Genomic DNA, 25,859 nt, shown 5'->3' with positions numbered 1-25,859 from the left:
CACGGAAATCGTCAAATGTGGCGTACCCCTTATTCTTCACCTTAGCCAATTTAAATTTCAGTAGATTCACAATTCAGCTTCATAAAATAAAAAATTCTGATGTGGACTCTACAGTGAAAAATGCATATAAATTAATCTGCATACAATAATTGTATGCCTATTAAATTATACACATTTTTTTTGCACTTCACTTCAGTCATCGAATTATTCTCAATTAATTAACCAGGCCTTATCTTAAGATAAGTACTTATCTTCAAATAAGTTGAAAATGGCATCAAAAATTGCGAATTTTGAAGTTAAATATCTCTATTTATCGTACGGAAGTGAAACTTCTTGTATTTTTATTTTATCATAACGAGTATAAAACAACGTTTTCGAATTTAAGTATAGGAAATGAAATCAACGATTAAAAGATAAATTTCGTTATTTGTCTAAAACTATTTTCTTTTTAATTTGAAACTGACAAAACATGAATATTTTCGTGATTTAAAACATTTCTGTAATTGGAAGAATATGTCTACGACAGCCTCTTATAAAAATATACGCAGAGTACGAAATTTGCTAAGATGAGGGGCTATATGTACTGCCGATTGCAATAAAAAGGGAGGTGCACAACTAGACGTTACAGTAGTGCCATGTAAAAAATTTCAACTTTCTACGGTTAATCGTTTTTAAATTATACAAGATACGTACAGACGTCAAGAAAAAGTCCATTTTAAATTCAATTTATTATTCGTTTTTTTGGAATAAAGAGTCCTTTTGTCTGTCGATACATACAGACGTCGCGCAAAAAATATTCAAAATCGATTCGGTAATTATCAACATTAATATTTCCGTTGAAAATCTGAAACCCGAAATTTTTCTCGATTGCTGTTTTTCGCAAACACTTTTTACAAGGTATTAAAAATTCAGTTGTTTTGATATTCGAAGATGCAATAAAATGAAGGCAAAAAGAAATGATAAATAAATGAAAGCGAAAGATCACATACTACATGACTACCCTTTCATTTTTTATGCTGCATTGAAATCAGAAAAAGAAAGTTATAACTTTAAATAGTGTTTGGTACAAAAATCTGCAAGCATCATTTTGACCTCTTCTTGAAAATTTTAATATCAGTAGTAAAAAAATTAGATTCTTTGGGATGAATAAAAAAAAATCTTATGCTTTAAAAAATTTTCAGAAAATGTACCGACATTCTTTGTTATCATCTTCGAATGCAGTTCTGATGAAATGCTTAAACATTCCTCATAACAAACACCCACTGCTGTTTCTTTTTAAATCTGATAAAAACTGAAATTAAATAAAAGCAAATAAAACAGACAATATCATCAGTTTATTCTCTCATTTTGCAAAACAATCACTGTAAGATATTTTTAATATATATCTAAAGCCCATGTTAATTGTAATAAAATATTATTACAATTAAGGAAATTAACATAATGCTATTTATTTATTTATCGATATCTAAAGAATCAAATTAATACAATCAAACAATCAACAATATAGTTGATAGAATCAATCATCAATCAATAAAAACCTTTAATACAAAGAATCAAAGAATAAAACGTTAGCAACAAATACAAATAGTCAAACGTTGAGATTCTATCAACTAATTTGTTGATTGTTTGATTGTACTAACTTGATTTTTTAGATATCGGAAAATAAATAAATAACATTATGTTAATTTAAGCGTACAGAAACGTTGCTATTGTTCCAACAAAGATCTTATTTTGAGTTTAACGAGCGCCTAGCAGACAATGTGCAGATTAGTGAGTGTCTAGTAGGTAATGTGCAAAGTGGGGAGGGGGAAGGAAATGAGAGAAACAAACTTTCGAACTTTAACGATACCGAAGCCATTGATTTGTATATTACCTAGGTAAAACGCAGAAAACTCTTGATTCCGCACATTAACGGAGGAAATCAGTTAATCTGCAGATTACCTAAGTAATGTACACATTATAGACTTTCGAACTTTAGCCTTAACATACATACATTATTATAATATTTATAATTGAAGCGCAGACGTAAATCAAATAAGCTTGATATTTTAACTGATAGACATATTCATTAATTATTTAAGTTAAGGAAATGCATTTTTTGCAATGTTAACTGTCTTCCATTGCAGGTAATCGATCAAATAAATAAAAATAATGTCACTAGTCATGAAAACATAACTAAAGTAAAAGGATTTACTAATTACGCATACATCGCCTGTGAAATAGAGCGAATGAGAGCAGTTGGGTGACATAAATAACTCTTGCATTCAGGGAAATAATTAATGACGGGAAATTATTTTCCTTTATCGTTTTGAATGATTGTGGTAAAACGTATCAACAGTTCATTAGCACAGTAATTTTAATTAGAAACTTTACAGAATGACCGTAAATTTATATTCTCGAACGATTTAAACTAAGTTGTTGAAAGCGACTGTACAACAGTCTATTTTAAAAGTCTGTAAACTTGCTTAAATGCTCCTATTTAAATAAAATGATTAGAGTTTTCCGAAACTAAAGCGTAAAAGGCAGTTTCGACGATGGAAGTAATAATAATAACTAAAAATCTGACGTGGACACCACATAACTTCCTTGTACGGACTCTTAAAATATACATATTTTTTGCTGCACTTCCATTTAAACATATTTCCTAGAATTCCAGTAGCGATATATTTTATTTATCAACAATCAATTCAGCTCTCACTTCTCCAGGATGTAAAAATACATAAATACTCAACGCATCTGAACTAAAAATTCTCAAATATAGAAAAACCTAAAACGTCAGATACAGCTGAAAAGAGGTTTAAAAAAAAATTGCTATTAAAGTTTATGCGCAAGTTTGTGCGCGAAAACAAGGAATTCGGCCAGCAGGCGAGAAGAAAAAAATTTTTTACACAAAACTGAAAGTTAACTCTTGATTCCATTGGGCCAAAAGACACTGAAGTTGGTGCACAAAATGACTTAATTCAATATTTTACTAAGAGTTTCAAATGTAAACAAATGGCAGCGTCGTTAGGCTTAGCTCGCCCCCTAAACTTTTAAATTGTTGATAATTCTGCAACTATTGCGTGCAGATTAACTAAAGGCATAAAACTCTTAACCGGTAAATAACAAAATAATTCAATCACTTCCAAAGGAAAAAACGCAGAATTTAGCAACATATAAGAATTAAAAAAATCTGAGGTGGACACCATATGATTACGAAGATGATAACAACGAATATGAAGATTTCAATCTGAAACCCGCCCAGCCTACACAATGGCTTTTGAGAGCGCAGAAATTATTTTCTAAACCAGGGGTGCAAATGACGATGGTTTGCCGACCATGAATTTTCTTGAAAGAACAGTAACACAAGAAAGAGACAATAAGACAAGAGAGTAAGACAAATTAACCAACTTCTTTTGTACCGTACAGAAACAAAAAATAAAATAAAGCATATATAATATAGTAAGCATGTATGAAATTTTCTGAATTTTTTCACAAACCCTTTTTTTTACGATCCCTCGGTTATAACGAGCAAATATCGCAGTCCTTCACCCGCGTTATATCAAGTTCGATTGTACATCTAAATAATGAATAAGTCACATCTGTAAACATATTTTTACATTCACAAAAATGAATGCTCATTTTTCGATTAAATTACGTCGGTAAAACATCTTCTGGATCTTGTGGCTTGACGGAAAGTAAATCACTGTAATCACTCATCTCTTACCGATAAATTACGTAATAATGAACGAGAACTTGCAGAATCTCTGAGCGATAAACCAGAACCAACGGAATATGAAACAGAATTCGTTAAGTTAAAAACACCAAGGAAATAAGCATCAATGAGCGTTTCTGTTGAAGCAAATGTACAAAAACATTTCCGTGGGACTTGATAAATAGTTACATAAAAAGGAACAGCTTTAGTATAGCCCACCTTCAAAGTTTGGCGAATTTGGTTTGGCGCCAAAGCACATGAAATACGTTGTTTTGAAAAATGGTTGCCATCCAGATTTTCGACGAAACTCCGTGTTTAAAAAAATGGTGGCCATCTTGATTTCACCAGAAATCGTGGATAATAGAAATAAGTTTATGACTATTATACACGGTTTTAAGAGAAAGAAATATTAAGAAATGATTAATAAAAATGATTAAGGTTGGATGTAATTTTAAAACCAATACCGGAAACCTTTAGCTATTTCACCTTTAATAAATAATTTGGTGTGACGTCACAATGTATTCTCCATGCTACGCGTAATTTGTATTTGCTCTTTAAAAAAAATAATGAATTGTTTATTATTGTAAATTAACATCAAATTCTTTAAATTTACATTTCTGAGCTTAGGCGTAACTGAAAATAAGTATAATAAACTGTTAATATTTAAAATTATCATGATACAGTAAGCGAATTCTACCAGTTATTACAACGATAAAGAACGTCGCAGTCTCTCATACTTCATACAGCTTCCATATTTTCAAAGATTTTTAAGCTTTAGCATTTATACAAATAAAAAAAAGTTTTTTTTAATTAATACTCTGGAACATATCAATTTTATCATATTTACAAATTAACGTTTTGCTACGTAACAACATAATCCCTTATATACCAGTAAGTAGACAATTTTCATTATTTTCTAAAAATTTTAAACTTCGCATTAATGAAAAACAGGTTCTTAAATTTCTAAATCACATTATATTCTTTGTAGGCAGGCATACTAGAATTCTACACATAAATTAATAAAAAATTTAATTTCTCACAATGAAAGAAAATATTATAAGAAAATAAATACTACAAATTAGGAACACTAAGCAATACTTCACATACACACACACATACAGTGTCTCACAAAAGTGATGGGACACTTGTGCTTTACAAAAGGAAACTGTAGTAAAATAAATTTAAAAAAAACATGTAAAAATTTTTTGTGGGTGTGTTTCATACTTAAATTTAGTAACAATTACTACATAACGTATATTTTCTCAAAATATTAAAATATCAATTTAATAAAAATACAATTGTTTAGAACGGAGCAAAAAATGGCTCACATAAGTGATGGGACACTTACTTTTCCATCAAATATTTATCCAAAAATTTTACTTTATAAAAGGTTTTAATATTTTGTTGGATTTCCTTTTACTTTTAAAACATGATTTAATCTTCTTGGGATGGATTCGACTAATTTGTTTGCGATTTCTGGAGTGATTTTACCCCATTCTTCTTGAAGCACCGATTTTAATTGTTGCTTTGAAGAAATGGTGTGTTTGCGAAATTCTTTCCTGGGTTTTCTCCACACCAAGAGTTTACCGTCAGAATCAAATATATTAAATTTACTCTCATCAGCAAATATAACTTCATTCCAGTAATCAGAATTCTTATTTATGTTGGATTTTGCGAAAGCCAGTCTGAGGTTTCTATTCTTTTCACTCACGAAGAATGTTTTCCTGGCTGCTCTACTGTGATATCCAGCAAATCGAATTACTCTTCCAATAGTCTCAGGATTAACAATTACTCCATATAATGCTTGTAAATCAGCAGCAACTTTAGGAGCACTCATTCTTGGATTTTTTTTAATATTTCGAACGATAATTCGCTTTAGTCCATTTGATAGCTTTGATGGTCGGCCAGGTCTTCTTTATCCTGAATCATATGATTCTTTTTATATCGTTTAATGATATTAAAAACTGTTGAATGACTCAGGTTAACGGTTTTAGCAGTTTCTCTAATAGAATTTCCACGTTCAATATGCAACTTAATAACTAATTTTCGAATTTCAGGCAAAGTTTCTTTTCGTTTAGCATTCATGGCTGCACAGAGATAAAAACACAAAAATTCCAAAACAAACTGGAGAGAAATACTGCAGACGATTGCGATAAATTATTGCCAATTGCTTTGAGTAAAAATAAAAACCCAAAAAATATTTTTAATGCTTACTTCAGACGATTTTTGTTGCATAGTACGTAGTAGTATCTAATGGTGTCCCATCACTTATGTGAACCATTTTTTTGCTCCGTTCTAAACAATTGTATTTTTATTAAATTAATATTGAGAAAATGTATGTGATGTAATAATTGTTATTAAATTTAAGTATGAAACACACCCACAAAAAATTTTTACATGTTTTTTAATTTATTTTATTACAGTTTCCTTTTTGTAAAGCACAAGTGTCCCATCACTTTTGTGAGACACTGTATTATCAAAGAACTCATATTATCAAGTGCGATTACGATTGCAAACACTACGTATTATAATAATGAGGTAAAAGTTACTTATAGGGTCAAAGTTTACAGTTTTGCTACTGTTGAGTAGATCGTCGGGCTATCGATATATATCGTAAGTCGGAAAGCATTATAAACATATCAAAACCAAAACATTAAAATACAATTTAAATGAAAAATGATGTCTTAAATATAATTCACAATTAAAACAACGATACAAATTTAAAATACACACACGATATGTTAAACATTGCATATAAAATACATTACATTACAGCTCGTCATCACACATTATCTCGTTTTCCTTTGTACACAACGATCCGTATTCGCCCGAAAAACATCAAAGCTCGGTGTCCATGTACACATCCATCTATTTCCACCTTAAAAATATCAGAGAATTGCACAACCTCGGCATTGCGCACTACATTGGCTCTGCCCATGTACACATCGATCTATTTTCACTTAAAAAACATCCTAGAATTGCACAAACTAGGCACCGCGCACTACATTGGCTTTCCCCATGTACACATCGATCTATTTTCACTTAAAAAACATCATAGAATTGCGCAAACTAGGCACCGCGCACAACCTCGGCATTGCGCACTACATTCGCTCTGCCCATGTACACATCGATCTATTTTCACTTAAAAAAACATCCTAGAATTGCACAAACTAGGCATCGCGCACAACCTCGGCATTGCGCACTACATTGGTTCTGCCCATGTACACATCGATCTATTTTCACTTAAAAAAACACCCTAGAATTGCACAAACTAGGCACCGCGCACAACCTCGGCATTGCGCACTTCATTGGCTTTGCCCATGTATATAGCGATCTCTTTTTACTTAAAAATCAGAAATTGAATAAACTCTGCATTGCTCATATACTAAGAAATCTGCTTTCACTTAAAAGAAATCGGATAATTGCAGAAATTCGCGCATAAGCAACTCCATTGATTCGCGTTGAAAAAAAAAAAAAAAAAAAAATTTCTAGAAAAATTGAGCTTACTACAGGCGAATCAAGATCCTAGCCTAATTGATTTCTCAGCCGTACATTTCTTGCAAATACTACCATTCGATGACTTTTCCTTACTAACTAACCAGCATGGTATCTTACATTTTTCACAGAAAACGTTATCCTTCAATAATCGACAATCCATCATAAATCCTCTAAAAAGTTCATACTCTATTGTTAATTCATACATAAAATATCTGTTCCCAAACTTTTACGCTTGTTTGAAAACTCCCACCTTAAATTTTCCTTTATAATCTCCTGATATTTAATTACAACATCACTAACAGCATTTTTAGAGCAAGCAATAATTAAACGCAAAAATATCACCTCAAGTAGCCAAAAATATATATACAAAATAGTATTCACGGTATCTGAGCGTTAAACAATCGCCAATAACAGTGTTACGAATTGTGTATTTAGATATTAATTTTAGTAGAATTCTAATTTAAAATGTTGTATTTCCTCCTGCAACGCAGCGTGAGACAAATTTTAAGAGAAATCTATACCGGAAAAGTAAGAATACAGGGCACGTGCATTAAACTTTGAGTAAACGGATATGTCGGTAATTTGTATTGAAATTGAATAAATGTAACTGATTACTAAATTAGCTGTAACCGTAATTCCATCTTCTTGTTTACATTGCGTTTGGCGAATAGTATGGGTTACCAGATCATATCATTTATCGCCGCTCTTGGTGATATTTTTTTTGTTTAAAATTCCGGGTGGGCTATACTAAAGCTGTGCCCATAAAAAAAATGTCTCACCTTTAAAGGCAAAAAGAGCTTATTATATATCAAAGCAAAACTATTCAGGCGACGTCATGTCATGTGATCAAATGACAAAATTTTATATTGTCCGCTGAAATGGAAGCTGATTAAGGATACGAATACTTTTTTCATACCATAATTCGTCTTTTACGTTTCAGAGCTTAACGGAATTTTTTTCTTCAGTGATTGTATGAACTGGAGGTGATTTGTTGTTATACATTCACCATATTTACCTCGTGTTATATTACACTAGAAATAAAGTAGCTGTAATACACAGGAAGATTGTCGAAAACGAAAGATTTTGCTACACAGATCTAGTAATAAATTATCTCAATGGATTTTTAAAATGATAAGCTGTACTGATAATATGGATGTAGGTTTCAGAATGTTTAAAGAAATAAAACTAAAGTGGACACCACATGAATTATTTGTAATTGTACACATTTTTGCTGCAACAATAAACTATTGAAAAATTAACTAAAATATTGCAAGAATAAACTGTTAAAAATGAACTAAAGTATTGCAACAATATTTAATATTTGTTAGACATTCTTGCATGCGTACGGGTTCATAATAGATTGAATGCAAACAGAACTGAAGATACTGTGATAAATTTATTTTACCGAAAGAAACATTTTACATTGGAACTGGAACTTTCCACAAAATTCTCGTACAGCTTTTCACGGTATCATAGAATACAATGAGTAATTATATTTTGCTCCCGCTAATTACTAAAATGGACTGTAACTCATTAAACTAACTAATTACATTTCATCATCTTAATTTCACTTATTTGTGGAAGACACTCAGGCAACTTCGCTTTGCTATAGCGATAGCAGCGGCATCTCAATGCAAAGGGTATGGTGTATTTAATTATGGCAAAGCACACTAGGGCTATCTGCCTGTTAAGTTTAGGATTGTGTATCCATAGATCGCCAATAGATGGCGGTAGTGTTTGTTTGTAAAAAGAAACTGATGCCAATTATGTATATGTATCAGTTCGTCTTTGGTGTGCGTGAATAAATGTTGTGTGGAAGAACGCTCCTCTGTTTATTAGAGATTTACACATATTTTGTTTATGGTGCCTGCAAACCGGGATTATTACGAACCGGAAAATCGACAGACTGAATATTTCGAAAATGGAGGGCGTTCTTGAAAATTTGAAAAAGTTGATCGGTTGTTAGACAATTGACTACGAAACTGATAAGCAAAGTCGAATCGAATTTAGCAAATAATATTCCGCTAAATGAGAAAATTGAGATAATCGAGGATTTATATGAACAGTTAATTGAGAAAATCAATGAACTGAAAAGTTTAGATTCAGAAATAGAAACGAAAGTAACTTCGGAGGAGATTGAAAATGAAATTACCTTAAGTCAAGAATACCAGGATAAAACTGTTATATGGAGAGGAAGAATGCAACGATTTTTGAAGAAGAATTCGGAATCTTCTAGAACAGTTCATCAGAACGAAACGGCTAATGTTGCACTTCCAGTTGAAACAAAACCAGTGAAGTTACCACGTCTGCAAATCGGAACTTATTACGGAGATTCCTGTAAATGGTTAGACTTCTGGAACCAGTTCGAAAATACAATTCATAATCATAGTGGATTGAGAAAAACTGAAAAATTTGCGTACCTAAAATCCTTTCTTGGAGGTAATGCTTTAGTTGCCATTTCCGGTTTCGCTTTAAGTGACCTGAATTATGATTCCGCAGTAGAAATATTGAAAGAACGTTTTGGAAGACAAGATGTTGTTATCACTTCGCATATGAATAAATTATTATCCCTTGAACCAGTGGGAAACATTTCAAATGTTAAAGCACTGCGTAAGCTGTACGATGAATGCGAAGTCAACATTCGAAGTTTAGAATCGTTAAACGTTACTTCTGGAAATTATGGAAATATTCTCTGTCCTATCATTTTGCAGAAATTTCCAGAGGAATTAAATTTGGAATTTAATCGAAGTCGAAATATGGAAGCAGGATTTGATATAAAGGAACTTATAGAATTCTTAAAAAAGGAAGTTAACTGTCGAGAAGCTGCAAGTTTAATGAATTCTGCGAAAACGAATCAGAAACCATACTTTCGTCAAAATGAACAACGCACGAAAGTTTATTCGAATTATAAACCGAAAGTTCCGACTGCTTCAGCTTTATCAACAATTGGATATAAATGTATATTTTGTGACAAAGAAGATCATACGAAATATAAATGTACTGAGGTGAACTCTGAAGAGAAACGAAACATTTTGAAACGTACAGGAAAATGTTTTCTGTGTTTTGGATGTAAACATTTAGCTATCAACTGTAAGAACAAACAGTTTTCCTGCCAAAAGTGCCGCGGTAAACATCATGAAAGTGTGTGTGTGAATCCCGCATCAGCTGTCTCCAGTGCAAAAAATAAGGAAACCGAAACATCGGCGGAAATTGTTCAAAATTCTTCTGCCAAAACTGGATCTAATATTATGCTTCAAACGGTGTATGCTGTGGCTGAGGGCAGAAATAAGAACTGTATTGTGAGATGTCTTCTTGACGGCGGTAGCCAAATCTCTGCAATTCGAGAAGATTTATCAAGAAAATTACAGTTACCAGTGAAAGGAGAAACTGTTTTAAATCTGCATACCTTCGGTGAAAAGAACGGGAAACATTGGCGTCGAAAGAAAGTTGAACTTACGCTCCGAAATATTAATGACCCTGAAAAATCCATAAATCTCGAAGTCATTGAAGTACCAGTCATAACAAATGCCGATATACGAGTACCAGATGTAGAAATCAAATCCAACCTCCAAGCATTCGGCATCACTTTGACAGACTGTGGTGGCGCCGATGGAATGAGTCATATTTCCGTTTTAATCGGCGCGGACATTACGTGGAAAATAGCAAGCGAAGAAATAAAAAGGATAAACAGAAATGCCGTAGCTATGAAAACCTTGTTTGGGTGGTGTATACAAGGCAAATTTCCTTCATCAGACCTTCAAATCCACGATGCGTGTTTAAACGTAAGTGTAGAAGAGAAACTTCTAAAAAGCGTCGAATCGTTTTGGGATATTGAATCTATAGGAATTAAAAATATTTCTGACGAAGAACAAAATGAAATGGCCATGCAAATATTTAACAACTCGATTACACAAAAGGGTAATAGATACGAAGTTAGACTTCCATGGAAAGATCAGAATGTGACTTTAAGAGACAATTTTAAGAATGCTGAAAGACGATTTTTAAATCTGATCGAACAATTTAAATCAAACTTGAACTTTTATGCGCATTATAAAGAAGTGATTGACTATCAGCTTAAGGAAGAAATCATAGAAAAGGTCGATCTTGGTACTCCATCTGGGAGACGAACTTACTACATACCTCACCGTGCTGTCATCCGTGAAGATCATAATTCTACGAAACTTCGCATTGTTTATGATGCTTCTTCAAAGGAAAAAAATCATGAATCTCTAAATGATAATTTACTACAAGGACCAAATCTTCTTCCTGAACTTTTGAAAGTTTTAATAAATTTTCGACTTCATCGAATTGCATTTACGTCAGATATTGAGAAAGCGTTTTTACAAATTTCTGTTGCACCTGAAGATCGGGATTCAATGCGATTTTTGTGGATTGATGAGAATTCAAGTTTGAGCAATCCGAGAATTCAAGTTTATCGGATGTGTCGTGTAATTTTTGGAGCAAAATCAAGTCCATTTTTGCTGAGCGCTTGCATTAAGCATCATATAAAGAAATTTGAAGACATCCATCCCAGAACTGTAGAAATGTTAGAAAACTTCATGTATGTTGACGATTTTATTTGTGGATCAGATACGGAGGAGGAAGCTATACAGATATATCATGAAGCCAATGATATAATGAAAAAGGCATCAATGACTTTGACCAAATGGAATTCTAATTCGGATACTGTAAAAAACCAGTATAAATCAAGTGACAACTTCGTTAGCTTTAAATTGCCTGACTGTGATTCCCCCTCAAAGATTCTTGGACTTCAATGGGATACAATTAAGGATATCTTCTGTTTTAATGCTAAAGACGTTATTCATTTCATCCAGTCAAATGACCAAACAAAACGTTCTGTTTTAAAAGCTGCTTCAAAAATCTTCGATCCTGTTGGGTTTCTTGCTCCATATGTTATTCAAGCAAAAGTTCTGTTTCAGGATTTATGGCTGAAAGGTGTTGATTGGGATGAAATTATCCCACCAGAATTGCAAGACAAGTGGAATAAATGGTATAGGCAACTATGTGATCTACCTAATATCCAGATACCTCGGTGGTATTTTCGTGATGTTGATGAAACACCTGAAACACTAGAACTACATTGTTTTTGTGATTCATCTCAAAGTGCTTACGGAGCAGCAGTGTACGTGAAATTCCGTAGCTTAAAATATTGTGGAACAAGTTTAGTGATAGCCAAGAGCAGAGTGACACCCCTGAAAAAATTATCTTTACCAAGACTCGAGCTTATGGCAGCAGTGTTAGGTGCAAGACTTGTAACTACAGTCCGTGTGCATTTTCCTCAAGCTAAGATTCATTTATGGACAGATTCTCTTATTGTGCTTCATTGGATAAAGAACTCACCACGGCGATGGAAAACATTCGTACAAAATCGAGTGTCTGAAATTCAAGATAAAACATCCCCGAGCATGTGGCATCATTGTCCTGGCTCAGATAATCCGGCCGATAAAATTACACGCGGTGTTAAAGTGAGTGATCTTGTAGTAGATCAAGTGTGGTGGCATGGACCTCCATGGCTTCATCAAGATGAAATAAATTGGCCTAAAGTGAACGAGCATTGTAACATAGTAGATAGTGTTGAAGAAAGAGTTGTGACTCAAGTTACTAGCAGTGTTCAACCTTTACAACCTGTGTTAAAAATAGAAAACTTTAGTGACTTAGGTAAACTTTTAAGAGTCACGTCATATGTATTTAGATTCATTAATAATTTAAAGTCACAAAATAGAGTGATTGGTCCTGTGACCAAAAATGAAATATGTAATGCTATGCGTTATTGGATTATCTTATCACAAGGTGAGTATTTTTTTGAAGAGTTGAATGATGTTAAATGTAAAAAACCATTATCTCATAATTCCAAATTGTTTGGGTTAAATCCAGTAATGGATGAAAAGGGTTGTTTAAGAGTTGGAAGTAGATTAGTAAAATCATCATTAGATGTCGATGAAATTCAGCCTATAATATTACCAAATAATTATTTTTCTCGTTTAATTATTTTGAATTGTCATGAAAAGGTACTTCATAGTGGTGTAAATGAAACTTTAGTGCAAGTAAGAGGGAAATTTTGGATTTTAAAAGCTAGACGTTTTGTAAAATCTGTGTTACATGATTGTAGATTTTGTAAAAAATATAATGCTAAAGCTGGACACGAGATATCGGCTCCTCTTCCAGCTGACCGAGTGGAGAAAGCTCAACCATTTGAGGTAAGTGGCATAGATTTCGCTGGCCCTTTGTATTTAAAGGATGTTACAAAAGTGTATATTTCATTGTTTACCTGTGCAGTGACTCAAGGAGTCCATTTAGAATTGTTATCAAATTTAAGTGTAGAGTGTTTCATTCAAGCCTTACGTAGATTTTTTGCACGTAGGGGTATTTCTAGAGTTATATATTCTGATAATGCTAAAACCTTTAAGACTGCTGATAGTGAATTAAAATATTTGTACAAATTATGTAAAGATGAAAAGGTTCTAAATTTCCTTGGTAAAAATGGGTTTGAATGGAAATTTATTGTAGAAGGTGCTCCTTGGTGGGGCGGATTCTGGGAACGTTTGGTAAGATCTGTAAAAACTTGTTTAAAACGTATCTTAGGTAAAGCTTCTTTATATTATGAAGAACTGTATACTGTTTTAGTTGAAGTTGAAGCTGTTATTAATTCTAGACCTATAACGTATGTATACAATGAACCAAATGAACCTGATCCTCTTTCACCATCTCATTTTATAACTGGATCTAGATTGACTGTTTTACCTTCACCTGAATCTAAATTAGAATCTACAAGATCTCAGTTGATTAAAAGATGGAAGCATAGGCAATTAATATTAGAGCATTTTTGGAAAAGGTTTTATAAAGAATATTTGTTAGAATTAAGATCAGTCATGTTTTCAAAAACTCCAAAGAATTCTCCCGTGTTTAAAATTAATGATGTTGTACTTGTACGGGAAGATAATGTGAAACGCTGTAACTGGAAGATAGGTAGGATTAAGGAATTATTTCACGGAAGAGATGATAGATCTTGTGAGATTCAGTTGGATAAGGGTGTTGTTAGAAGACCAATTGAAAGACTTTATAATCTTGAAGTTCAATAAAATTGATGCATCCGTTGCGGATGCATAGGGGGGAGTGTTAAGTTTAGGATTGTGTATCCATAGATCGCCAATAGATGGCGGTAGTGTTTGTTTGTAAAAAGAAACTGATGCCAATTATGTATATGTATCAGTTCGTCTTTGGTGTGCGTGAATAAATGTTGTGTGGAAGAACGCTCCTCTGTTTATTACTTTAACTGCGATCCAGTCTGTTTATTAGATTTACACATATTTTGTTTACTGCCTAAGGGGAGGGATGCCTTTCGTGGAGGACTTTCTAAGGGAAACTGGCTCGTATACACGTTACACATGGGGAAAACCACGAAAACACCCATGCAGCCAGCCCGTTCGCGGGATTCGAACCTCGGACCGAACTACCAGTGTTCAGCGTCTTTACCACTCGGCCGCTGGTGGGCCCTCAATGCAAAGGGAATTAACTGTTATGGCTTTGTTATCTAACAACGTTTTTATCTGATTGGAACTTCTCAGTTTAGTGATTGAGGAGTACGTGATTTGTAGTACGTGTATCACTTACTAAAACTCATTTTGAATTTTGACCGTATTTTGAATTATTGTAATTTTCATTGCCTTTAGCTGAGCTTTCGTTTTTGTTAGCTGGCTGATTCTAATTAATTGTTGTTCCGTCACTTCTACAAAGAAGTATGTCTGGTGATATAAAAACTTAAAGTTAGTAAAGAAACTACATTGTATCTGGCGTAGATTTAGACGAAAAACTCAAATATTAATTTTAAGTTCCCTTCTGATTTGAAAATAAAAACTCTTTTTTTTTTTCGTAATTAACAGCGAAAGGGTAAGAAAGCTATAACTAATCGCTTTAATTAGTTTTAGTACGAATGTCAAGTTTGTACTGGGATTCATCGATGTAAAATAAACATAGCGCTGTCGCGCCGCTTGGTATTTCTCGACATAAAATAAAACAAGAACTATCACTCTGCTTGGGTCTTTTCACACTCATTTACAGAAAGCGCGGTTGCGCCGCTTAGGATTCTTCTACAGTGTTTTCTCAATACCTCCTGGGACTCAAATGGGTAAGAACCGCACCCACTGGGGTTTATCCGTGCTAACGGAGACAACTAACGTAGCCGACCCATCTTCAAAAATCAGTTTTCTCCATTGGGAAGCAAGTTGAAAAATTAGAACTGCACGCATAGCGGAGCTAGTCGACACAGGGAACTGACTCCGTTAGCTCAGATAGGCCCCAGTGAGAACGGCCCTTTAGCTCAGATAAACACCAGTAGGACCGGCCCTACTGGGCCTGATAAAAATCGCCAAAAATATCAAGGGGCACACGATTGTAAATTTTTACCAAACTTTCTAAATATTTTTTTTAGCGTTAATTATAATTCTGTTGCTATTCTTCGCTGCTGATAACATTTTAGAGCCTCCTGGATTAAAATGATACTAAGGTGATTTTCGAAACTGGATACAGAAGAAATGGAAAGTCATCCTATTTTCTTGTGCTTAGTTCATTAATCACGACTATTCAATCGGCCCATGGGCATCTTTGATATTCTGAAATAAGAAATCGTTGGCGGTAGAGCTGAAATGGTTTTAAAGTCCAATTCTCATTTCAAACTAATGCCAAAGAATAATCGCAAGTTTATTCTACGTAAAATCAAGTAAATCTGACGTTTAGTGATGAAAAGCTTGCAACTGATTAGAAAAACAGTTTACAACGAACGTGTTAAGAACTTATTAACTCATACGTATAAAACACCAGGTGGAAAAAAATGCTTAAAAAAAGAAAAGAATCAAATCTATGGTAAGTAAAGCAAAATGTAATATTTGCAGACGAATCAAAATTATATTAAATTATATATATATATATCTAGAGAGAGAGAGAGATACAATATCTAAACAAATCAAAGTTAAAATAAGAATTCATAGTAGAACAAACTCGAAAAATATAAATGCGAAAGGGAAAATATACAAAATTATAAAAATAAAAATTAATCTACTTTCACTGAAACTCCAATTCAGAACTCAGCAAAGAAAAATGAATTAAAGCTCATCTAAGACTTTAAATTCATATAAAACCGAAAAATCGAGTCTCAAATGCACAAGAATTTTCCCTACACCCTTTCGAAACACTTGGAAAAAAGAATAAAACATAACGTCGGGCCAAAAAAACTATAAAATTTTACATTACGCAAAATGATCATTCAAAAAAACAAATTTGTCTAAAACCATTATATGCTAATCCGAAATTCAAAAGCAATTACAAATAAAAAGCAAAACGAATATACTTTAAACCAAACTGTCATTTAACCAAAAGTCAAAAATTGGGTGGTCCTCGATTATGCTAAACTAAACCTTTAATACCAAGAAAACCAAAACCTTTATATAGTGATTTCTATAAATAATAAAACCTAATCTGAGCCTTAAACAGATAAAAATTGAAAAGCTATTTGAAACAAAAATTGAAAAAACGCAAACTTACTGAATTCTTAAGACGACCTTCTTTTCGTAAATAAACTGAATTCTTAAGACGACCAAACTGTGTTCCTTGCAAAAGAAAGCAGAATTCAAAGCTGCACTGAAGAAGCAAAAATTTTGTATTTCTTGGAAAAGGATAAGGTTCGAAGTGTTCAAATCTATAAAGAGAGAGGTAAAGAGAAAGAAAGCTCTGTTGAAGAAGTATGAGTGGTGAAGACCTAACGAATAACTGAATCTGAAAAACCTGCTGTTACAGGTGAAGACAGGGGTCATAATGATTTTGGGCAATTATTTTGTTAAATCCATCCAATAAAAAGAATCCATCTAATAGAAAGAATGGCTGCTTAATTCTAGAGGAACTTGGATGGAAAGATTAAAAAGAGCAGATGAAGAATTTTTTATGAATATTTGGATATTTAATTAAACGAAAGCTAGTACCAGCAAATTCAATCGTTAGGTCGTTTAACACTATTCTAGAAGAAAGATGGGCAATTCTAAATGGAGGACATCATCTTCAGTAGACTAATATTTCCAGTCATCCATTCTGTTTATTGTCAAGTTTTAGTCATTTATTTAATCTTATCATTAAGGATTGCCATGAAAGAAAGAAGCATGGAAATGTAGCTGAAATATTGGGCAATCTTGAGGATACTGTATGGACTTTAAGGGCCAGCTAAAGACTGAAGATTGTTCTACATAAATGTATTTCATGCCAGAAATTTCGTGCGAAGCCAACTACTCAGATTCTTGCGCCATTCTCCGCTAACAGAATATCAGACGCATATCCTTTTCAAATGATTAGACTATATTATTTAGGATTGTTATGCATTAGAGATCAATACACCATAAAGGAGACTTGTGTAGTGCTTCTGAGTTGTGTCGTAGTAGAACGATACATTTGACACTGACCACTAAGATATTTCTACAAATCTTTCCAAATTTTTAACAAGGAAAGACATTTGCAGCACAATCTACAGTAATAACGTGAATATTCCACAAGTGGAATCTATAGCTGAATTTGCTCTGGAAAATCATACAAGGTGAAGACGTGCAGTCTGTCAAATGCAAATTTATTGTTGAAAGAGCTACCTGGTGAAATGGTTTTCCGGAGCTCTTTGTGAGATTAGTTAAGATATTTCTAAGAAGAATTCTACAAACAAATTCATTGAGATTGAAGCCAATATCAACTCCAGGCTTACTTATGTTATCAATGATCCAACCAAATACTCGCCGCTTACACCTGACCGTTTCTTAATCGGACCACAAATGTTGACTCTGATATTACGAAGCAACGAATCTTGGGTGAAACAGCTGAAATGGTTTCAGAGTCAAATCCTCAATTCAAACTAACGCCAAAGAATAATCGCAAGTTTATTCTACGTAAAATCAAGTAAATCTAAGGCTTAATGATGAAAAGCTTGCAACTAATTAGAAAAGCAGCTTACAACGAAAGTGTTAAGAACTCATCAACACATATGGATAAACTTCCGGGTGGAAAAAAATGCTTATTAAAAAATGAAAAAATTCAAATCCATGGTAAGTAAACCAAAATGTAATATCTGCAGACGAATCAAAACTATATATATTTAGAGAGAGAAAGAGAGGTAGAAAGATCTGATGAAGAAGTACGAGTGGTGAAGACTTCAAGAACAACTGAAACTGAAAAATCTTTTGCCTGTTGTTAAACGTGAAGGTAGGGTCATAATGATTTGGGGATATTTTTTGCTATTTTTTTTTTTTTACAGAGAAGGCTATGAATCAGTATGCAGTCGCCAAAGATTCTGAATTTTGAATTAAGGAAAACAGCTTCTAAATAGTTTTCTCGAGAAAGATATATATGTGGCAAACAGTCGTTAAACAGTTTTCTTAGAATACAAATTCATATTTCCAATGAGGAAATATGTTGTTATTATACGTTCATTTCGACTTTGGTATTATTTTAAATATACGAAATATATATATATATATATATGTGTGTGTGTGTGTGTGTAAGATATGAAAAAATATGATTGCTGCTTTAAAAATGATTGGCGACCTCATAGTTAACTATTCTAGATTTGGTTTTCTCCCCTAAATTCATCTATTCTCCCAAATTCCAGATCTTTCCATGTTACATAACAACCTAAAATTAACCAATCACAGCTTCGAGTACTATAACTAGGTATAAATTTACTAGGTATAAATTTACTGCATTTACTAGGTATAAATACCGCTCGCAAGTAACTACGTCATACCTTTTCCTAGCTTCCACCACTGCCGAAAATCTCCCCGCTACTATGCTTACTCGTCTAAGATGATGTCGCCTCCTTTAACCTGTGTATATAAGAAATTATTGTAATTGCGTATGATCTAGAAATATTTTATCTACTAAGAAGTGATTTAGTATGCGTGAAAATAAAGATTGGGAATTCTTCAAATTCATTTGCGTCAGCGCCATCTTTCCGTCTTTCCACTCGACTATCGTAAGCTGTTAAAAGTTCCACTTAAAATGCTACACACACACACATGCACTTCTGTTGATAATAGTTTGAAAACATAATACTGCTATGAGAGATGAGAAAAACCCTCTTAATATAACGGTGGCCAATAGGCGACAGTGACGCATACATCTTTCTGCAGAAAATTGTTCGGTTACAATAACTGGCTGTCCTACATTTATCAGCAATCCACTGTCAATAATTACGTATTTACACAGCAAGTCACAAGTTAAAAACAAGCATGGAAAGCATAGCAAGCCACAAGTTAAAAACTATGAAAATCCTAGGCTTTTACATATAGACTGATTTACTGCCAGACTACTAAATCAGTCTAGTTACTACTAGACTGATTTGTATGAATAAACGCTAGTAGCTGACGTATATCGAATGTAGAAAAACGTGTAAATTCAATACGTGACTAAAAGTTTTCTATCTGTTTATAGAATCTCAGTCTCTGTGCAGACAAATACGTACACCATAGAATCTAGGTGTGTCTTCATAGCCTATTAGATGACATGATTTATTATGGTTGAGTGCTGTAATATTTCTTAGTTTTAATTAAGAGGCAATTTATTCATTTGAAAGCTTCTTCACGCTCATTTAAAATCTATTTGTGTGAGTTCCTCGTCCTTATTTTTGTATTATTTCTGTTATTCACTTTAGTTTCGTTGTTGTTAATCAATTTGCTTTTTCTGTTTTTAACATTAATCGACACCTGCAATCTATTCTATCGTTTCTATATTTAAATCCGTAATTCAGATCTAAGTTTCTTCCATAAAAATAAACATTAATTTTTTATGAAATGCTTAAATTTTCCAAAGAGTTAGTGCACACAGTTGCAAATTCTGTCTGCAGTGCATTGTTGTGTCGTAAATTAACATAACGACACAATATATTATTTCCGAATAAAATTAACTGTGGTACATGTTGTTTCATTATAATAATTTCACACCACATTCCCCAGTATCGTCATAAACTAAGGAACTGTGTTATTTTCTGAAAATACGGTATGACTTTGCTTATCTTGCCCTGAAAAGTAAGTAAACAGTAAAAACTGAACAGTTTGTAACTCAGTTCAATAAACTGGCCATCGCATTAAGACATTAGCTCCTGCTATAATTGGTATTTTTTAACCCTGATTATTATAAGTGTTAAATAACTCGTAGAAGGTAAGAGAAATGGTATTTTAGCGATCCCGTTGTGATGTGGTTGCTTGGTGCTACTTGCTATGTAATTGCATGTTCGTGTCGCAATCTATTGGCACCAATGAGAAATGCAGCTGCCCACGAGTTTCGCATGCGGTTGAGGATGATAATGACCTTGGGATTCGATCCCGGGTCTGTTTGGTGGTTGTTGTATGAGTTGAATATCTTACCGCTGTCGCAAAAGAGTTCCTGTTCGACAGATTCTGATGTTTGAACTGCTTTATAATGCGATCATTTGATTCGCTCTCGAAATCGCTACACACTCTCTTCCTAAGCATTTTTGATGCGATATGAAGAGGTACGATTAGTCGAGGTGAACTGAGCCTGCGTTGTGAGTAAGGTTGTGAGCCCAATGCGTTGATGAGATTGATAGTTTCGTCGATGAGCTGTGTATGCAGTGCCTGAGTGTGCTTAAAGAACCGTGGTTGCATGATGGAGCATAATTGAGAGAATCTCGGCATGTGTGACGTAGCTCATTATTTGTCCTCGGTGGGAGAGAGTTTTTCTGTATTTATTTCAAATACAGACACATAATTCGTGCCAGGAGCACTGTTTCAGGTTTTGTTGGCTGATCCACTGGGAGGAAAAGGCTGCTACAGTGCTTCCGGTACGAATTTCGTTTCTGCGTGTGGAATAAATTATATTTTTATACTTAATACTGTTCCATGCTACTTCGTTAAAATACGGAAATCAGATCAACTAACGAAACTCTTTAGCATCTAAAGAAAAGGTGAATTGCAACTGTAGGCGTAATTTAGACTACGTTTCTAGGACTTGTAAAAACGAGTGTTACATATTTTAGGCTACGCCGTTTCTAGGACTTGTAAAAACGAGTGTTACATCGCATGACTTAAAAATGTTGTAACGAATTTGAAGATTCATTAGTCGGTAGCGTAAGTTCTCTTGAACCTGTCTTAATGTTATAGAGCAGTTACGTTACCCCATTTCTTCTTTATTAGTGCATAAAGTTTTGTAACTGTGAATAAAAATCAGTTCTTTTATATTATTTTTTCTTTTCTTGATAACTAATTTTGTATGCAATGTGTCTTATCGTATGAGACAATACTGATAACGATACTCACAGACAGATGATTCATCTTAAATTTATGTTATCAACAAGAAGAATTCACTGCAAAGAAATATTAAAAGAACCTTAGAAATACCAGAAATACAGAATACTTCAATACTAAAAAGAGTACATAAAGCAAAATACTAGAAAGAATCAAAGAAAACCATAAAGGAAAGAAAGGGTTGTAATTTTCTGTCATAATTCTCTAATTTTTTTTCCTTCTCCAATCTATTTCATTGAAAGAATAGTGTATAGTAGTACATGCAGTATTCAAAAGATATGCTAATTGATTAGTTTATGCTACCATCAAAGGCATGCTGCTAATACTACTTACGAGAAAGCAAAAATTGTATTTTCGTTTGCAGCTGTGAAGGATGTTGACTTCCAGTTAACTATTGTTAGATCAATCAATCATATAGCATTTTAAGTTATGCTATATAACTAAGTTATAGTTAACTATTGTTATAGTTATAGTTAACTATCGTTAGATCAATGAATCATATAGCATTTTAAGTTATGCACTGGAAACAAAGTCAATATAACGAATTTTTTTAAAAATTGCATTTCATATTTTATAATGATAGAATTACAGTCTATGATGATTTTTAAATCAACACGATAATAAAATTAAATTTCATTCACAACTTTGTAATCTATCCCAGAGTGCGTTGGCCAACGAAAGCCATTTCCACATTGAAATGTCTGGTTTCAAATCTCAGATAAGGATGCATAAATTAAAAGAATTACATTTACATTAAAATGATATTTAAAATCTTTTTAGGAAGACTATTGAGAAACTGTGGACAGTAAAAGAGGAACTGCAATTATACATCGCCCTATTAATCTCGATTAAAACTCAGATGAAGCTGGGGAGATTCGTTCTGTCACCACTCGTATCCAAGGTTCGTGACCAAAGACAGGTAAAAAATGCAACTCATCTAATGATTATTCATGAACTGCGTTAATATAACTAACGCGGGTTCTCAAGATCAGCAACAACAACAACAACCTTATAATCTGCGCTTCTCGTTTATTTAATAAATAACTAAGTAAACAATTTCCTGCTACATCGTATTATTAATGAGTGCAAACATTCAAAAATTAAAACATCTAACATAATCTTAAATGCTTTTTCTTGGTCTGTAAACATTATTTATTTCTGTGTACTTTTTTAACAAATCATTCCGGAAAGGTTGAAAGCTAAAGAAAATGGGTGTGGTCCGGATGTTTCTGCATCTTTTCTCACTTCTTTTTGACCTCAACCTGTCAAACACGCGTTTTGTTGTTGCAAGACGCGAATAATGATGGGCAGAACCTTTTTTTCTGCTATATCTTCTGCTGATGAAGCGAGGCCACTCCGGCTGTTTAGATGAAAGCAACGTTAGCTACCTCGTTTCGCTACTCAAACGTTTGTCACTCAGAAAAGCTCGTGAGCATTCTAGGACAAGCGGCAAGACGAAGCCTGATGTTGAATTTCATATGCGTAATTAAGAAGCCGCGCCTCACCTACTCTTTGCTGCTTGGGGTGAATGTATTGCAGCTATCTTTTCAAAAGCATTTCGATCTAGTTTTGTTAAAAATTCTGCAACAACGATAAACACGCTTGTGTGTAAAAAGTGAAATATATCTCCGTGACAAAGACAAGATGAGGTGTTTTTATCTGCGGGAAAGCTTTTGAATACTGGATGAGGTTTTATATTAGCGTTTTTTTCCTTCAACCCCTTTTGCCTAAAGCAAGATTTAAAATCGCAGGCAAATATAGCATGCAAATTATTATATATACAGTTCGTGGCACATTAGCATTGCCACTAAGTTCTAAATGGAATAACCTCTAAAACAAGGCTCTTATTCAATGAAGATTTCTCCACGTTTGAGGAAAGTAATTTTGCGATCTCAGGGATTAGACTGTTACATTCAAACTGCAAAACAAAACTCACGATCAAGAACAGCTTGATTGAAACGACGTGAACAAAAAAGTCTGAAAAAAGTTGAATTCAGGCATGTTGTAATAGAAGAAAATTAATGGAATTCCTAGTTCTTAAATAGGATAGCAGATTATATAAAGAAGCGCAGAAATAATAAATATTGACTAAATTCAATAAACATTCTATTCGTATACAAGTTTATACAGTACCAGTGTAGTACCCTTAATATTCAATTTTATATTCATATATATTTTTATTCATATAGAGCACTTCTAATATTCAAGTTTTCATTATTTGCAATGCAATATTTAAATAAAAAATGTAAATATTTAGAGGCAGAAAGAGAAATGATATTCGAATAGGATGAAACAAGAAAATTTCAAAAACATTAATCTAAAAATAATGGTCAGTGTTGTTCTGAATAGAAAACATCTTTCCTTGGTAGCTTTTCATTCTGCTGAAATATTCTGTCAGTAACTTTTCGGTGTGGTTTCTATGCTTTCCTACAAAGGTTATTAAATTCACAGTGCAAATAGAAATATTTTCGTTAGTACTTAAACTTCTTTTTTGGAACGTTTTTATATTATCTAGCTAGGCTTATCATATAATATATTTTAATATTTTTAAGGAATTACGAAATAATTTTAATGATTTCGAAATGCTCAAGAATTTTTTTCCCAATGAAGGAAGAAGTTGGTGTTACAATATTCCATTTTGTCATTGACAGTCCATGAAGAATCATAAAAGGGACCGTAAATACATCTGCCTTTATGAATCATTATAATTAATTATAGACCGTGGTTGTGAGGCGGCGAGAATATGGCTTCAACTTATATTATTTCTACTACCACTTACTCCATTTGCATGGGCAACAGCAATATTTTTTTTATGTTCTTCTCCATTTAAAGGGTGACTGGGGAGAGGACCGAGGCCCAGTGAACCAAAAGCGGATGGTAACGAGTTACCGTCCACCTAATTTTAGTTCGGATGCCACTTTAAACATTTTTTTTTTTTTACTTTCTTTCGGAGCAGAAGAGATGCAAAATCAGCTGTCCCCTCGTAGGGATTTAAACCACAGATCTTTCATTTGTTAGCTGGACGTGGTACCATTTACATCTGTTATTTTTTCATAGTATGTATTTATTCAAATTATTATTAAAAGCTTACTTTATAAATTAGCTTTTAACAAAGATTTGAATAAATACATATTGTAGGCAAATAGCTTCTAAAATTTATAGTGATGTGTTTTTCAGTGATTCACACCAGTGCGCAGACTATTGTACTTTACATGGATCTGATGTCTTTTCATTCATTTTACAGCTTTTTCTGGCGTTCCTTAAGCTTTTCGCAATGTCTGTTTTTCATTTATCCAAAACAGCAAAACATTCCGTACCAAATAAAAATCATTATTGCTTGGAGGATGACAGTAGATGGTTCCTTTTCTCACTTCTCTTGAATTAGACATCAAGAGGATATCCGTTCATTCAACTAAAGCCTATTTTTAAGAATTTATCAATTTAACATCAGCAACTAAAGCATTTTACTCAAAATTCATTTTTATGATGCTCTATAAAGATCTATCGATGCCTCGTAACACCTCAAATTAGTATATTTATTTGGAAGTAAGTCATTCCTTATTGAATCACTATTGGCTCGAATATATCACTCATGGTGATGAAGCTCGATTTAAAACACATTGTTCAAAACTGATGCTTGTTTGTATCTATCTCACAGCTGAAATTTGACTGATTTGCTAACTTTATTTATACTTCATGTTATTAGTTTCATTTAGCAATGTACCACCCCTTCTTCATATGTTTTGCAATATCATTTGTGGTCCACAAATAGGTAGCACGCCTTCAGAACTAATACTTAGGCCTTCCTATCCAGCCCTTTCTTGGACATCGACCATCTTGTCAGATTATTTCCAAAGACGGGCTCCTTTTTGTTGGCGCATTTTGTCTTCGCATATGTTTCTGTCTCTTTGGTCCAAACGAAGTAGTCTAAGCTTCAAATTTAGCCTTTAATGGTCTCAATTTCGATCTAGTTTAAATAAACAAAATATAGCCATCATTCTGATTAAAATACAAAGCAATGGCTTTCTTACTTTCATTAGCGGCTATTTTGTTAACGTGTAAAAATACAATATACGGACAAGTATCATGCAAAAGAAAATGATTATAATGCAGTAAGGTCAAAATAATGTAAATATTACGAATGGTTTTCCATTTTGATAATGAAATTAAGTATGAACAAACTTCCACTTATTTTAGAAGTCAAACAACAAAAATCAGCTTTGTATTTGCAATTTTTCCAGTTTAGTTTCCATTGTTTAACTATTGAACCGTCTACCTCAGGTGTTAAAGTGCAAAGGAAAATGCGATGTTCCTCAGCTGCCATTTGCAGTTTGGTAGTTGAGGAAGATGGTTCGGTAGTT

The sequence above is a fragment of the Stegodyphus dumicola genome, chromosome 6 (genome assembly GCF_044657685.1).
Source record: "Stegodyphus dumicola isolate Sdum_Otavi_A_Nest chromosome 6, ASM4465768v1".
Classification (NCBI taxonomy): Eukaryota; Metazoa; Arthropoda; class Arachnida; order Araneae; family Eresidae; genus Stegodyphus; species Stegodyphus dumicola.
The sequence above is the reverse complement of the archived record's forward strand: the minus strand, read 5'-3'. Positions refer to the sequence as shown.